General features: G+C 33.7%; 1 long non-coding RNA gene across 1 annotated transcript in view; it reads right to left on the reverse strand.

Moving 5' to 3' along the window:
* LOC118546276 (uncharacterized) overlaps window positions 1-14,515 on the reverse strand; it is a 522,743-nt gene that overhangs the window by 63,403 nt on the left and 444,825 nt on the right. The window contains exons 6-7 of the long non-coding RNA XR_013442218.1: window positions 13,684-14,069; window positions 8,968-9,082 (exon numbers count right to left, since the gene is read on the reverse strand). This is a non-coding gene — a long non-coding RNA (uncharacterized LOC118546276). The remainder of the gene's footprint in view (window positions 1-8,967; window positions 9,083-13,683; window positions 14,070-14,515) is intronic.

Here is a 14,515-nt window from a genome sequence, read left to right on the forward strand (position 1 = left end):
CATGTCTCTAGCAAGAGATTAAAATTTCTGTCCATGTCCTTTAGGAATTAAAAATAAAGCCATTTCCCTCTCAAGAACCTAGCTTTTCCAAAGCAGGGCAATTTGTTTTGAGCTTATTGTATTTGCTGAAAATTTTTGAAAACATAATGTGCTAGGCACTTTCAATCTTCTGTTGACTGTGTTTCTTGATGGTGTCTGCCTCCCTATAAAGCAATAAATGTCATTGATTAAATGAATAGAGAAAAATAAAACAACAAGCATGATTTGGGGAAGGAATCTCCCTGGTTGAAATTTTCTAGATATTATTTCCCCATACAATTAATAATGGATCCATCAATTCTATCTTCTAAATATTCCTCTGATCCCTCCTTGTCTCTCCATTTCCAAGGCCACCATTTTCATTCAGGACATTATCATTTGTCCCAGTTAATATCCCAAGGGAATCATTATATATAATTATATAAATGTGTATTTATCATCAGAATACTATTTATATTAGAGAAAAAAGGATGGAAGAAAACTCAATTTATACTTTCAAACGGACTAGTTAAATAAATATATTATGCTGAAGTAAAATATAATTAGCATGTGCTAAAATGACAATATATGGGAAAGTGTTCATTTGGCATTAAAAATTAAAAAGCAAGTTAGAAGTGATTATGAAAATATTGAGTGTATATGTGTGTGTGTGAGAGAGAGAGAGAGAGACAAAGAGGGAAGGTATGAGTATATACTATATGATAATAGGAGTTATCTTCTGAGTGATGAGATTAATATGTTTTTTGCTTTTTTATTTACCTAGAATTTCAAATTTTATAATATGAGCTCTTGTTATCATTGTTTTGTATCATTTATTGTTATAATTTATGTTATCATTATTTTGTAAATAAAGTAGCTGTCTTTAGAATAATATGAAAATATTTTTATTGGCTTAAGATGGATTGAGACTACGATAAAATTGGACTAGCAGGTTTAACTCCATTCACAATCAGTAATACTATTTTTCCAGTTGCACAGAGAAAAATTCATTATTTTCAGGAAATGAATCACTTGAGGAGGACAGGAATTTGAAATAAGATATGTTTTCATAAAATAATGTTATAAAGAAATTTCTACCTCTTTCCAATCAAAATATATTATTTAAGCTGAAGGCTGAGATATTATGATTTTATTTCATTAATTATTGAAAGCTGAAAGATTGTTTATGTTCAATATGACAGAGATTGCTAGTTTTCCTGCAATATCTGTTCTCCTCATTTTCCTGTAGTTTTTAGCTGGGTGAATGCCCAGAATAAAGTCATTTCTATGTGCCCACTCCCCAAAAGCTTTGTGCACCTGGTGCCTAAGTTCTAAGGGTATAGTGGAAGATGTGTATAAAAATTCCAGAAATTATCTTTAAAAGAAAAGGCAGTGTCCTTATTTTTCTCTTCTTTTTCCTACTGACTGAAAGTAAACAACTTGGTGGAGCTCCAATGGTCACCCTGAGATTACTTGGGAAAGGGAAGACATTTAAAAAGAGCATCAAAATAGAAGCAGCATAGGTTCCTGACTTCAAAGTGCTCAACTAAGTTTCCAGGAGAATGATTTTCAAAGATACGTAATCACCTCCAAATTTTCCATTATTTGTTTTGCATCTACCTCTGGATGTCACAATCACACCATAAATCCAACATGTCTGATATCAAAGCTCTATTAACTAAAATGGGAACCAAGGGGGATCTGATGCTGGTTCGCAAAAAGATTATCATGATTCTCATTCTTCTAGTGTCTAAAGGTGGAGAAATTTGGGTCATCTTCTACTCCTTTCTTCCTTGCCACAATTTGTATCCCCATGTAATCTACTCAGTCATTAAGTCCTTGTATAATCAAAAGATTTCTCACATTTATCTCCTATGGGTAGTGGTTCTTAATTTTGGGATGGTTTAATCTCCATTGAGAATCTTATAAATACTATTCAATCATTTCCTCCAGAAAAATGTATATCCACTCAAAAGATCTCATGTAATCTCATGGGAACATAAAACCTCAAAAGGCCAGGGATATGTAGATCCCAGGTTAGGAACCTCTGGTTTAGATATTTTTGTTTATTTGTTTCTTCTTTTGTCTAATTATCCCCAGTATCTTCTCATTTCAACATTCTCTACCCAATTATTTCTCAATTGGAGTATTAGTCAATCATCTAGGACATTTTACAGAATGCATCTGCATAGGCTCCATTCCAAACTTAATGAGTTGGAATTTATAGGATAGCAAGAGTGGTGTATCTCCATAAGTAGTTCTGATACGTCCTCTGGGCTGAGGTCTTAAGTTACACTGACCTCAGATTAATCTGCATCTTTCATCCTTGCGTCTCTCCCCAAAATCTTTAAAGTTTTCCCAGTGCCTACCACACTGTAGAACTGTGCAATTACCAGAAGAGCCCCTGTGAGCACTGCGGGGCTTCATTCAGCTGATCTTAGCTAACCCTTTAATAGTCAATTAATGAAAATACACCCAATCTTCCAACAAAACTGAAAGCCAAAGATAGCCCATTGTTTCTAATCCTGCGCATTTGTACATACTGCATATTCCTCCTGAAATTCAGCCCTCCCATCCCTTCTTCTAGAAATCCTTCCTATCTGTCACAGAGCAGCTAAATGCAGCCTTTTCTGGGGATTTTTTTCTTGATTCTCAATAACTAAAGTAAACATTTCCCCCAAACATTTCAAATCCCAAAGCACTGTGTTTTTGTATTCTTTCTCGTTCTATCACATTATGACTTGATAACTTTTTTTTTTAGTTTTTCTTATTTTCTCATGAGAACATAATATCCTGTGAAGAAAGAATTCAAACTTCATTTTGTGTTTCCCATATACCTAGGACAGATTCTTATTTTGTATAGATAATGAAAGAAAGGATGGATGAGTAGAAAGATGGATAAAAAGATTTAAGGGTTAGAAGTCTCCTGTTCATAATAATCTGTAACTCTACTTGTCTGGGGGCATTGCCAAATAATGAATTTAGCAATCAAAGAGTATTCCTGCTTCTTAGAAGTAAGATTTGGGACAGAGTCAAAGATTAATGATGAAGATGATAAAGAGAAATCACTACCAGGCATTGTGGTAATCTCTCTGTACTGGACAAGACACAGAGAGGTGATGCCTGAATTTTTCATTAGTAATTGTGTTTAGAAGATCTAAGGTTTCACTGAGTTTTGATCACTCTTGTGGAGGGAGCAAGCAAAAGTACTAAGGAAGCAGAAGTTTCTTCCCCTATATGGTTTTAAAGACACTGTAGTGTTCTTCTAAAGGTGGAAAACATCACACAGTAGGTTAATTTTTTAAAACATTCAATGCCAAGCTGTTAAAATATCTAAAAATAACTTCTTTTCATTCTAGTCGAGCGTGGAGTTATTTCTGTACCACCTGGGTTGAAGGTTCAAAATCATTGAGGCAGAGTTTAAGGCTTCATCCACCTAATACAATTAAATGCATGCTATTCCTTATTGACTCTAGAATATGTAAACCTGGTGTTTATGTGCAAGAATATAAAAGTACAAATACTAGGCTTTGAGACCTGCTTGGTTGAAGTTCAAAATCACCCCATAAATGACAGTATGTATTATTAAATAATCAAAGGTTAATCTGTATACATGTGTACACAGCTTGTATTTTTAAATCACAGAACATTCTATAAAAATTTTGCAAAACTAAATAGCACCTGCTCTTACTGCCATTACTGCCATTTTTTAAACTATCAGTATATCATGGTTTAAATAAACTTTGGCTGATTGGTGATTTTTTTTTCTTATATAAAATTTTAAAAATCAATTTTTCCATTTTGAGATTGAAGAAGGAAATAAGAGTGTGGTTTTATAGCTAATAGGAGCAACAGTATGACTGAAATAATCTTCTGATGATCATGAAACTCACAAATAAGTCTCAGGAAGACATAAGAAAAGGCTTGGAGTATGTAACCCAAGATTTGTGAAGTGAAATTGATTTCCATTCAGATCAGGTCTTTTACTCTTCTTAAAAATGTCAAGGTGTCAGCCTTGGCCATTACGAGATGGTGATTTATAGTTGAGACAAAGCCATAGTACCAGCTGACTGTCTGGAGCCACAGTACAGGGTCTGGAAAGGCTGCCGAAGACAGCCATGGCTTTTCTTAGCCAATCAGCAAGCTTTAACGAAAACCCTGGTCTTTCCCCCTCCATCTTGATAAGAAAATGATAAACTATAATCTGGAACATTTACTTGGTGGGAAATAAACAAGCACCGTGGGAGGAAGTAGGTATCATACTTCCACAGAATAAATAACAAACATTATTTATGGCAATCTATATTTCAGACGTTTAGAAACACATATCCATAATAGGAGCATAAACAGATGTTCCAAATATGACAACTTATTTTAATATACTGGAAACCACAGCATAATTTTGTAATTTGATTAATTAGGAAGAAGAATTGTGAGTGTTAAAATCAATTTTCAAACTCTCTAAATTATATTTATAGCATGGCTCATCTGCATCACAAAAAAACCCCAAAATGTTTTGCATTAGAATCATTATTCATAGCAAATTAATCTTTTTCTCATTGAGAAATCTCCCTAAGTAGTAGTTCTTGATAGTAAAAATGTTTAAAACTGCTCAGGTAATACCATGATAAACAACTGGGCTGAGAAGAACAAGCATTTAACACCCTAATATATAATGGCTACAATTGTATACCAATATAATTATATATATAATTATATATACATATATAATACATATATATACTCATATAGTAGACACAATTATATATAGAGATATATAATTATATATCTATATATTTATATATCTCTATATATATTTATATATCTCTCTATATATTTATATATCTCTCTATATAATTATATATCTCTATATAAATATAGCCAAATAAGCTGTCCTATCTGTATATAATTACCGCCATTATATAATTTTATATGATTAGGATATATGTCAGCAACATAAAACTCCCTAATATCAGAGGTGAAATTGGAAGGGATATAAAATTTTCTGTAACAGAACAGCCTAAACATATGGTGGCCAAGGATAAACACTGGACTGCAGAATATAATCAGTAAGCCCCCTTTACCAAACTCCCATTTCTAATGATCCTACATAATTTTTAAAATGTCAAATTCCCAAATGAGTCCAAATGCTTACTTTCCTGATGTATGTCATGCATTAAACGATCATGGAAAATGTTAATAAAATGTAATTAATCTCCAGGATACTCAAGGTTGCAATTGGCTGGTGCAGATGTTTTATGGTTACAATGCTGTACAGAGCACATTTGAACTAAATAAGTTAATACTGCCTGTATGTTCATAGGCTCCACTAAGTTTACCAAGACATACATATTTGACAGAAGCCTATATCATATCACTATGCTAAGCAGTTTAGAAATTTGTAGTGGTTGTTGGGAGCCCTGCTATATTTTGCCTGTTGGAACTTCCTCCATCTTCTGCCATAGACATTAACCTTGCTATGTTAGTCTTGCTCTGCCTCCCTACACAGGCTGTTCAATCTGAGTAACTTTCATCTGGACAGAGAAGTGGCTCCAAAACAGAACCAGTCTGGGCCTTTCTGAGAAATGAAATTGATGGAGGGGTAGAGAGAACCATTTCATTTTTTTCCTTCTGGAATCACTGGCTCTGGGAATGATGCATGATGCAGTGGCCATCTTTGTCATCACAGACAGAGAATGTGAGAACGAAGTCAACCACTTGGGAATGAGGTTAACACATTGGAGAAAGAAAGGGAGAGAAAGAGAGAGAGATGGAGAGGACCTGAATAGAAGAGGAGAAGGGGAGTACCAAGAGGAGGCGGGGTGAGGGGGTGTGGCGGGGAGGGGCCCGGAGGGCAGGGAGATGATGATGATACACATACAGCTTCCTAGTTTGAGCTCAGTTTTTAGCTTTTGCTACTGAAAGAGCCTGATTAGTGCAGTGATTTAAGCTAAGGCTATTCTTTCCTACCCCTTTGACTCAAAAAGTCCCCTGTGGAATGGAAAAATACCCAACTGCCTAATCACATACTAATGTTTTTTGTTGGTTTATTTGTTTTTTACCCAAAAGTCACTTTAAAAGCATTTTCCTCCACATCTTTATTTGATAAATCAGTTGTAAATGAAGAAAGTGAAAAGGAGAGAGGTTCAGTTCCATAACTAGTGGTAGGACTGGTGCTAGAATTCTGGTCTTCTAGCTTCTACTTCACTATTCAAATTCAGGGGTAGCATTTATGATGCAGACATCAAAAACTCCAAGTTTATTTTGCATATTTTGTTAACTCCCAAAGAACAGCCCAATTAGAATGCTTTGGTCCTTTGACTAAGTAATGTAATTGCTACTTCATGAAACTGCATGATCAATATTATTATATTAACTTACGTCTTTTTTTAAAAAAGAAATTAAATGATGGCTTTTTTTAGAGGGATTGCAATCATATGTAAATACTGCATTTTAGTAAAATTATTCTGGAAATACCATTTTTATAAACCATAATTATTAACATTTTCATGGTCTATGGTTTTTGATCACCAGACCTTTGCATAGTATAGGGAATCATAAGACCAGAATCTAGACACTGTAAAATCCTAATAACAATCCATATCTTGCCCAAAGCAACTCAAAGTATATATGTAGGTTATTTTATCTGCAACTAGAAAATAGGACAAACTACATAGAAGACTCATCTATAAAATATAAAAAAGAATAAACTGCCGAATTACAAGATTTATGAAATGCTAAGGCACACAAAAAGGACAGAAAGTGTTAGATAAGTGAGAGATATCTTTTGTAGACCATAAGCTATTTGAGAGCAGAATTTCTTTTTTTCTTTCCTACAGTTGGCACTCAGGAAACATTTGATAAAGACATTTGTAGCACATAATTTTTGAGTGTCCCTGGATCTGAAATAATTTCCCAATGGTGTCCGCCTCTCACCCTTGGGAACAGTGTATACCCAACAAATTTTGGTGATGAAAACACTAGTCTGTTTAGCAAAAGCAAATACTGAGACCCAAACAGGAAGAAATAAACTAATATTCATTGAGTGTTTTCTTGGTGCTAGAGACTAGGCTAAGAAATTTTCTTGGATTATTTCATTGATCAGTCATTAAGTTTACTTAAGTCCTTGATATTAAAATGTCACTAAAACTTAAATAAATGGAAATCAGTTCAACTGTTTGGTAAATTATGACACAGGCTATATCTAAATGCATTGAGGGCAACAACTACTTTTTATCATTAGTATCTAAAATCTATAACTAATATTCACACATCTGCCAATTCATTTTAAAGCCAATCAAATTTTATTAAATAATTAAGTCTTAATTGGTCATAGTCATCCCATGTGTTGATGCAGCCTTAATTCACTGAGTTTTTTTATTTAAGCTAGATATACATTTACAAATAAATGGATACATCAATGAATCAACGGCTTATTTTGAGTTGACAAATTATATTTATGAACTGGCAAATTCCACAAGGGTTTCATTCTCAAGCAGGATCTCTTCACAACAGCAACAAAGATGCGTCACTAGTGAGTCCAAATTTCTATCCTCTTTACAACTTGTAATCCATGAGACAAAGAATGACAATCTTTTTTCCAGTATCTATGTTAATTCTAAAGGAAGATGTTAGGAAAGAGGCTGCTAGAAATTTCATCGCTGAGTAGGCCATACTGACTTTTAAATGGATTTTATAAGTAGTTATTTAGCTCAACATTAGGACTAATAAAGTATATGTTCTTATAGATGTGGGTACTCCTTATAGATGCACATGTCTTATAGATAAATAAAGGGTAAAGAGCATTCTCTAGAGTCAATAAGAGATATGGTAGGGATCATTTTTTTTATCTTTCAAATTTAGCATCATATTATTTATCAGCAATTTGCTCTTTCAGAATTACTTTATTACATTTATTTACAATATTGTAAATCATAGAAGTGGATGAGGGGAAGTGAACTAGAAAGAACATACAAGTTGCGTTATCTTTCTCCCAAAGTAGCCAGCACACTTCCTGTTGTGGTATGTCTAATCGTTGAAAAACACATTATCTCTTTGTTTCATGTATATACTTAAGTGATTTTAGTCAGAGCACTAGGTGGCCCTCACTAGAGCACACCCTATGGAAAGAAAACACATTTTCTTTAAACATAAGATACAATTCCTTTGAGATCCTGTTAATCATTTTTCCTTTCTAATTTAAAAAGTCACCACAGAAATTAGAGTACGAATTTCATCATTCTAGAAAGAACCTTAAAAGTTGACATGTCTTTGAACAATTGTCTCAGAAATCCTTTTTTAAGTACATTTTCATTTTCTGGCATGGCTTGAATTGAATTCTAAACTTTCTGCTGCTTGTCCTCTAAGCCCCTCTGGTGAATTTAAATAGGCTTCCCTATATATTTAGTACATTCAAGAATTCTTTGTCGCAGTGCCTACTCTGCTTTATTATTAGAAGGCTGTCTCGGAAGTCCAGCAGCCAGTTTGTTTTCTGCCATTAATAAAGAGTCTACTTTTTTTCCTCACTTCTTTGAAGAAGTTGAAAAGACTCCATGTTGGGGGGGGGTGGGGGCAGGAAGAGAGACAGAAGTGAAGTGAACCGACTGTGGTGTAATCCCCCAACAAAAAATGTTGTCTAATGTAGAAACCTCCCCAAGGTTTACAAATGCCCAGGCTGGGCTTCTAGTGTGATATGTAACAGAGTGATAACTTAGCCACAGCCTGGTTCCCCTCTCCCCACTAAGAATACAAAGTCTACTATGAGAAAGACGTTACATTTTTAAATCCTACAGAACCAAATACTTCCACTGGCTCATGTTTCAACACGACCCAAATCTCTTACTGAAGATTTTGGAAACTGGAAAGATAATCACAATGTAAATCTCTAATTTCTCACAATTCCCTTATATGTCTAGGAAAATAAATAGAAGGGTTTCAAGAAAGACCTACCAATTTGGATGTACAAAAGATTGAGGTTGATTCATGGCCTAGGGAAAGCTCATTCAAAGGCAAGGAAAGATGACTCCACAGAATAGTCACTTGGTGCTCAGAAAGCATCAGACACCTACCAACAGAGAGGGAGAAACTTCTTAGAAAAAAGGAATGGTTAAATCCACCTAAATAAAAGAAGCCAAAATAGCTTACAAGGCTAAGATGAAACCTGGAAGTTATTATTCTTATCTGGTTGACCTAACAGACAGACAGACAGACAGTCCATGCTTATTAATACACTTGTTTAGGAATTAACTAGTAAGGTAACAAACTTAAAATCACATTACTTATATGAACAGTGAAAGCTTTAGTTCACCATATGAGAATTTTTCACTTTTAAATTCCCCATAAAACATGCATGAAATTAGCTGATTATATAAAATAAAACTATTTAATCATAAATTCCCTTAATAGCATTACCTTTCAAGTTCCTCCTACTTTAAAATCTCCACAAGTAAAACATTACATACAAGTTAATATTATTGGCTAGTAATGCACTTCATCTGATAAAGCTACATTTGACATAGAGAGATTTGGGGAAAAAAGGAATGGAAGGTGAAGCTAGCTCATTGAAAAAATGCTGTGGATGATTTCATGAAGATGTCTCAATTTTTATACTGATTTTACTGATGCTTTTTAAAAATTGAAGATACATATACACATATACACATATATACATATATACGCATATATAATATATAGGTACATATGCCTCAGTGGGTATGCGGTCACTGATCATTTGGAAACTAAGTACGGAGATGACAGATAATAATAGCACCTAAGTTTCTGCATACTAAACATGCATTTGCAGAGCTACACTAAAAAGTCTTATTTTTTAAATGTTTACAAATGCCCAGGATTTTTAAAAACTTCTGTATATGAGAAACTTCGTTTTCCTTTTCCAAATACAGTCACTAAGAGACCAGTGGAATTTGAGTACCGAGTTAAACGTCTAGTAAGAAATTAAACAAAAGAATCCAAGTAATCAAAATGATGCCTGCATTTGCTGCCTGCCGAAATGTAGGCTGCACTGCATGTGTAAATGGCAAGAAAATTTGGGCGTTAGCTAACCCTTTATGCACTGTTTTCTCAAAACTCATCCAAACAGGACAGCTTGTAAAACCATTTACATCTTTATCAGGTGAATTCCACCAAGCCTAGGCGTGTCCATTTGAAGAGCGATGTAAGGTAGTACACACCTTTTCTAATTTTGTTAGTAATTAACTTGTACTGTAATTCCCCTGTGATACTTATACCTCTTCTAGATATTATTAATGTAGCCTAATGCTTAAGAATATCTCTATATACCTCTTCTTTAGCTTCACTGGAACACTAAAGTGTTGCAGACTTGGATGCTAAGAAAAATATTGATCCTGTGCACCCTGAAATGAAATATAATCATATTTAGATTTGGCAAAATTCCAGAAGTGGCTTCCTTGATGGGCCCTAAAAGAGTAAAAAAAAAAAAATGCCATTTTGGAAAATTGATGTTTTCCTTACAGAGATTAAAAGTTAAATGAATGAGTATCACAATATTCACAAGGCACTACAAAAGAGACCGAAAAAAAACTAATACTTTATTGGTCTTTGATAGATTTTAGCTGATAAGCTTAAAGTAAGCGATGATTGTAAAAAAAAAGGAACTGGAAGTTCATAGTAAATTAACAAGCAATGTGAAAAAGGAAAAAGAATCAAGTGGGGGTTAGTGTATTTATGTAAAACAGTGATTTGCTATTTCAAAATTAAAATGTGAAAATAAGCTGGTGTCAGAGAGGAGGTGATTCCTCATTTCCACCGCATTGAGCAAGCTCACATCGGCAGCAGACAGCTCTTAATATATGCGTCTGGCTCAGGCTGGTCTCCCAACCAGGAAGCCATCGAATTGTTAATATCACTGCTTTTTTTTGTATACAACACACATCATTTTCTCGCTCTTTGTCGTAGACCTCTCCTTTTATTTTAAGCTTAGTATGATCTGATTTTCCAAATCATATTTTATAGCCCCAAACAATATTATTCTGTGACAGCTTAGATAGAAATGCAGAAAAAGTGGCATCCATCTATCCATACACAGCATAAAGTAGTTTATATAAACAAAGTCATCCACTTAAATCTCTACTCACCTTTATGGAGTAAGAGAAAAGCTTTTATCAATGATATTCTCAGAAAAGATAGTTTATATGCAGGAAGGTTACATAGGGAAGGTTCAAAGAATGCACGATGATTAGTAAAAAATAAACATCACTGCATTCTGAATTCAGCTTTGGTACCTTTCTTCTACGAAAAAGAAGTTAACATATAGTGTAATTCATAGATACAATAACATAAAATATTGCATTTGAAATAGCTTATATCTGATACCACTATAGCCAATAAACAACCATTCCTTACATTATTTTAGAACTAAATTTATGAAACATCATTTACTTAGTATTTATGATTGTATTAAATCAGGTGTCTGTAGACATATACCTGTGTGTGATATTGTTTGAATAACGAGGTAGTTTCTGATCTGTTGTATAAACATTGCTATTAAATATAATCAAGTTTCTGTGCACTTGTAGATATACACACATATAGAGTTCTTTGTATTGAGAAACCTGTGCTTTTAAAAGTGTTCAAATATAATGAAAATGTGGTTCAAAGAAGTAAAAGATAAACACTATCAAAAATCTTTACTGTTTATATTACCTCCTTTCAGTTGGAGTTTTAAGACATGTTTACACACACACATACACACACTTAAAATTTCAGAGATTCTAGATAAATAAAATAGGTGATATAAACAAAGAATCTGAATAGGTACAATGTGGATACATGCTTAAACATGTTTTACGGGGCTTGTATAGAGGAAGAACATGTTTACGATACTGTAATATCAATTTTTTAAGAAATATAACTCATGCGTGATTTGTATCCTATGATATTTCAAACATGAGTAATTGTAACAAATCCAATGAAAAGGTGAACAAAGACTCCGTACAGTGTTCTAAAGTACATTCATAAATTTATTTTAACAATGCAGAAGGTACATGTAATTTATAGCACCCATGTAAAGCATTAGAATTAAAAGAATGAAAGCATTTTGGTTCTTCTATCATGGAAAGTCTCTCACCTCCATTGTGTATCTTAGTATCTGCAACATTACTGTAAAATTTGTGAATAGATTTAATATATTGATTCTACTTACAAGAAATAAATATTTGATGTGGTAATGTCTAACAATGTTCAAATATGACACATTACTTATAGTTGGAATAGTTTATAAAACTAAAATTCTTATAAAACTAAAACTATGCAGCTCAGATTCAGTTGATAGGTGAACTTGAGCAGTCTGACTTCATAGGTGGTGGTTATTGATTTATCTCACTTAGGTCCACGACATATACGAAGGAAAATGTAAAGACTAAAAGGTACCATATTTTTGCTAATTATTGATAACTCTTACGACAAGAGAATGTCTTATTGTAATAGGACATATAAAGTATTTTGTCTGGTTAAAAGACTAAGGAAAACTCTGGCAATAAATACCAAGTATAAAATAGCATTCTTCTTAAATCAGTAGTAAAATCTAATAGGGTCAGTAAAGAAGATTGTAAATGATTTATCTCTAGGCCTCGAGCATGATTATAGTTATACATTACATATTCTGAGCCACAGTTACATGGAGACATACAGGATTTATTTAAGAAGCTAATGTATATATTTCTATGCATATGAATGAAGTTAGAAATATAAGCCACTCTCTTCATTATTATAAGGAGGTATATTCTCTTAGACTAGCCACCTTAAAATACATCAAAAGAAGCATTTTAAAAACACCTGTATTTTAACTTTGCTTCTTACATAGTTATCTTATACTGCTTTTATATGGTTGTTATAATATAATACAAATGCTATTCAGTGCAACTCTGTAATCACTTTTGAGTACAGTTTCTGAAAATAGTATTTTTGGGGGTGGGTCATGATGAAAACATTGCTGATTATAAAGAAGAGCATTGTTCTTTTCTCCTAGGCAGAATCTGTGTATGTTCTTTCGTTCTGGTGGTAACTGCAGACAATCAATAAGGTCCAAAGCTGCTGGTTCCCCTCCGCCTAGGTCCCAAGAGCCTGACTTGTGATGTTACTAAAATACCTCACAAGTTAGGGTCTCAGGGACTAGGAAAAGTCTGGTTTGATGCGGTAGAATTCTTCTTCCAGTAATAAGGCTAGCTTAGAAATTACAGTTGGGTTCAGTTAAACTTTTTCCTCTAAATACTAATTAAAATACATACGTAGAAATATATATGATATATAAAAGTTAGGATTAGCTGAATATTCAGGACGACCATTTATAGACTAATTCCAGACCTTAAAATAATGAAGAATATGAGAAACAGTGCAGACAATGAACAGTTAAGAGTCATTCCATCAGATCCAAAGAAAGAGACTAAAAATGGGTTAAAATCTGTTTCTAGCAGATTTGTACAGCACCACCATAGCCTCTCTTACGTTAAAGAAGGATGATATGCTAGTGAATGGGACCCTAATTGAAATTTTGCTTCCCATTACACTTCTATACAGCACAACTGTTAAGGTGGGCCAAGGACATATAACACTTTAAATCTGATTGCAATATATACTGTTGCAGTTAAGAATAAAACAAAAACTTTTTTGCATGTCATAATTTAATACCTCCGAAGCTTGATTTTTCTCTTTAAATCTCCAAACTATTCAGACAGCAAATATCTCCATGCATACTCTGTAGCTATTTGAGCAATGCCACTTAATAAACATGTAACTTAAAATGCTGGCAACATGAGAAGAAAAATAAAAGATTCTTTTTCTTAAATAATTGCATTATCAAGCTCAATACTTTTGAAAATACACAATCCCAATCCTGTATATTCACTGAATTTCCTCCGATCTTTTAGCCTTGTTTGTGGTTCAAGAACAGAATTGGTACTTTAGGAATGATCCAAGGTTTAGTAGCATAGAACGCAGGGTATAACAATCGGACCAGCCATAACATAACAGTCCTGGCCACAGAAGTGGATTCTGGTTCTTCTGAAGTGGTTGATCTTAAAAGGGAAAAGAGGAGGAAAAAAAAAATGGAAAGAATTAGAATGTTTTCCTGCAGAACAGGTGAATCATCCATTTCCAAGTAAGCTGCAAGGAAAGCTATGCTGAACAAAATATTTGCTAACTGGCCCCCCTCCTCCACCCTAGTACCACACCCCTTTCCAACCACCACCCCCCACCCCCTGTCCAGATCTTTACTTTGCCTTGTAAGACTTTAAATATTCTGCTCCATGATGTAATGCATCATTATATAAGATCTCTTTCTGTTTATCATTTGATTTTCCATACTGAATCCGTTATGGCTTAAAATAGTAAATAGTTAAAAAATAAAATAAAAAAGCAGCACTCACAAAAAGCAAAAAATAAAACAGTCCTTAGATATAAGTCCATGCTTTTCCTTAAAACTGAATATGGCTTTACAATTTTTGACCATAGCATTCAACCA

The sequence above is a fragment of the Halichoerus grypus genome, chromosome 1, assembly GCF_964656455.1.
Source record: "Halichoerus grypus chromosome 1, mHalGry1.hap1.1, whole genome shotgun sequence".
Classification (NCBI taxonomy): Eukaryota; Metazoa; Chordata; class Mammalia; order Carnivora; family Phocidae; genus Halichoerus; species Halichoerus grypus.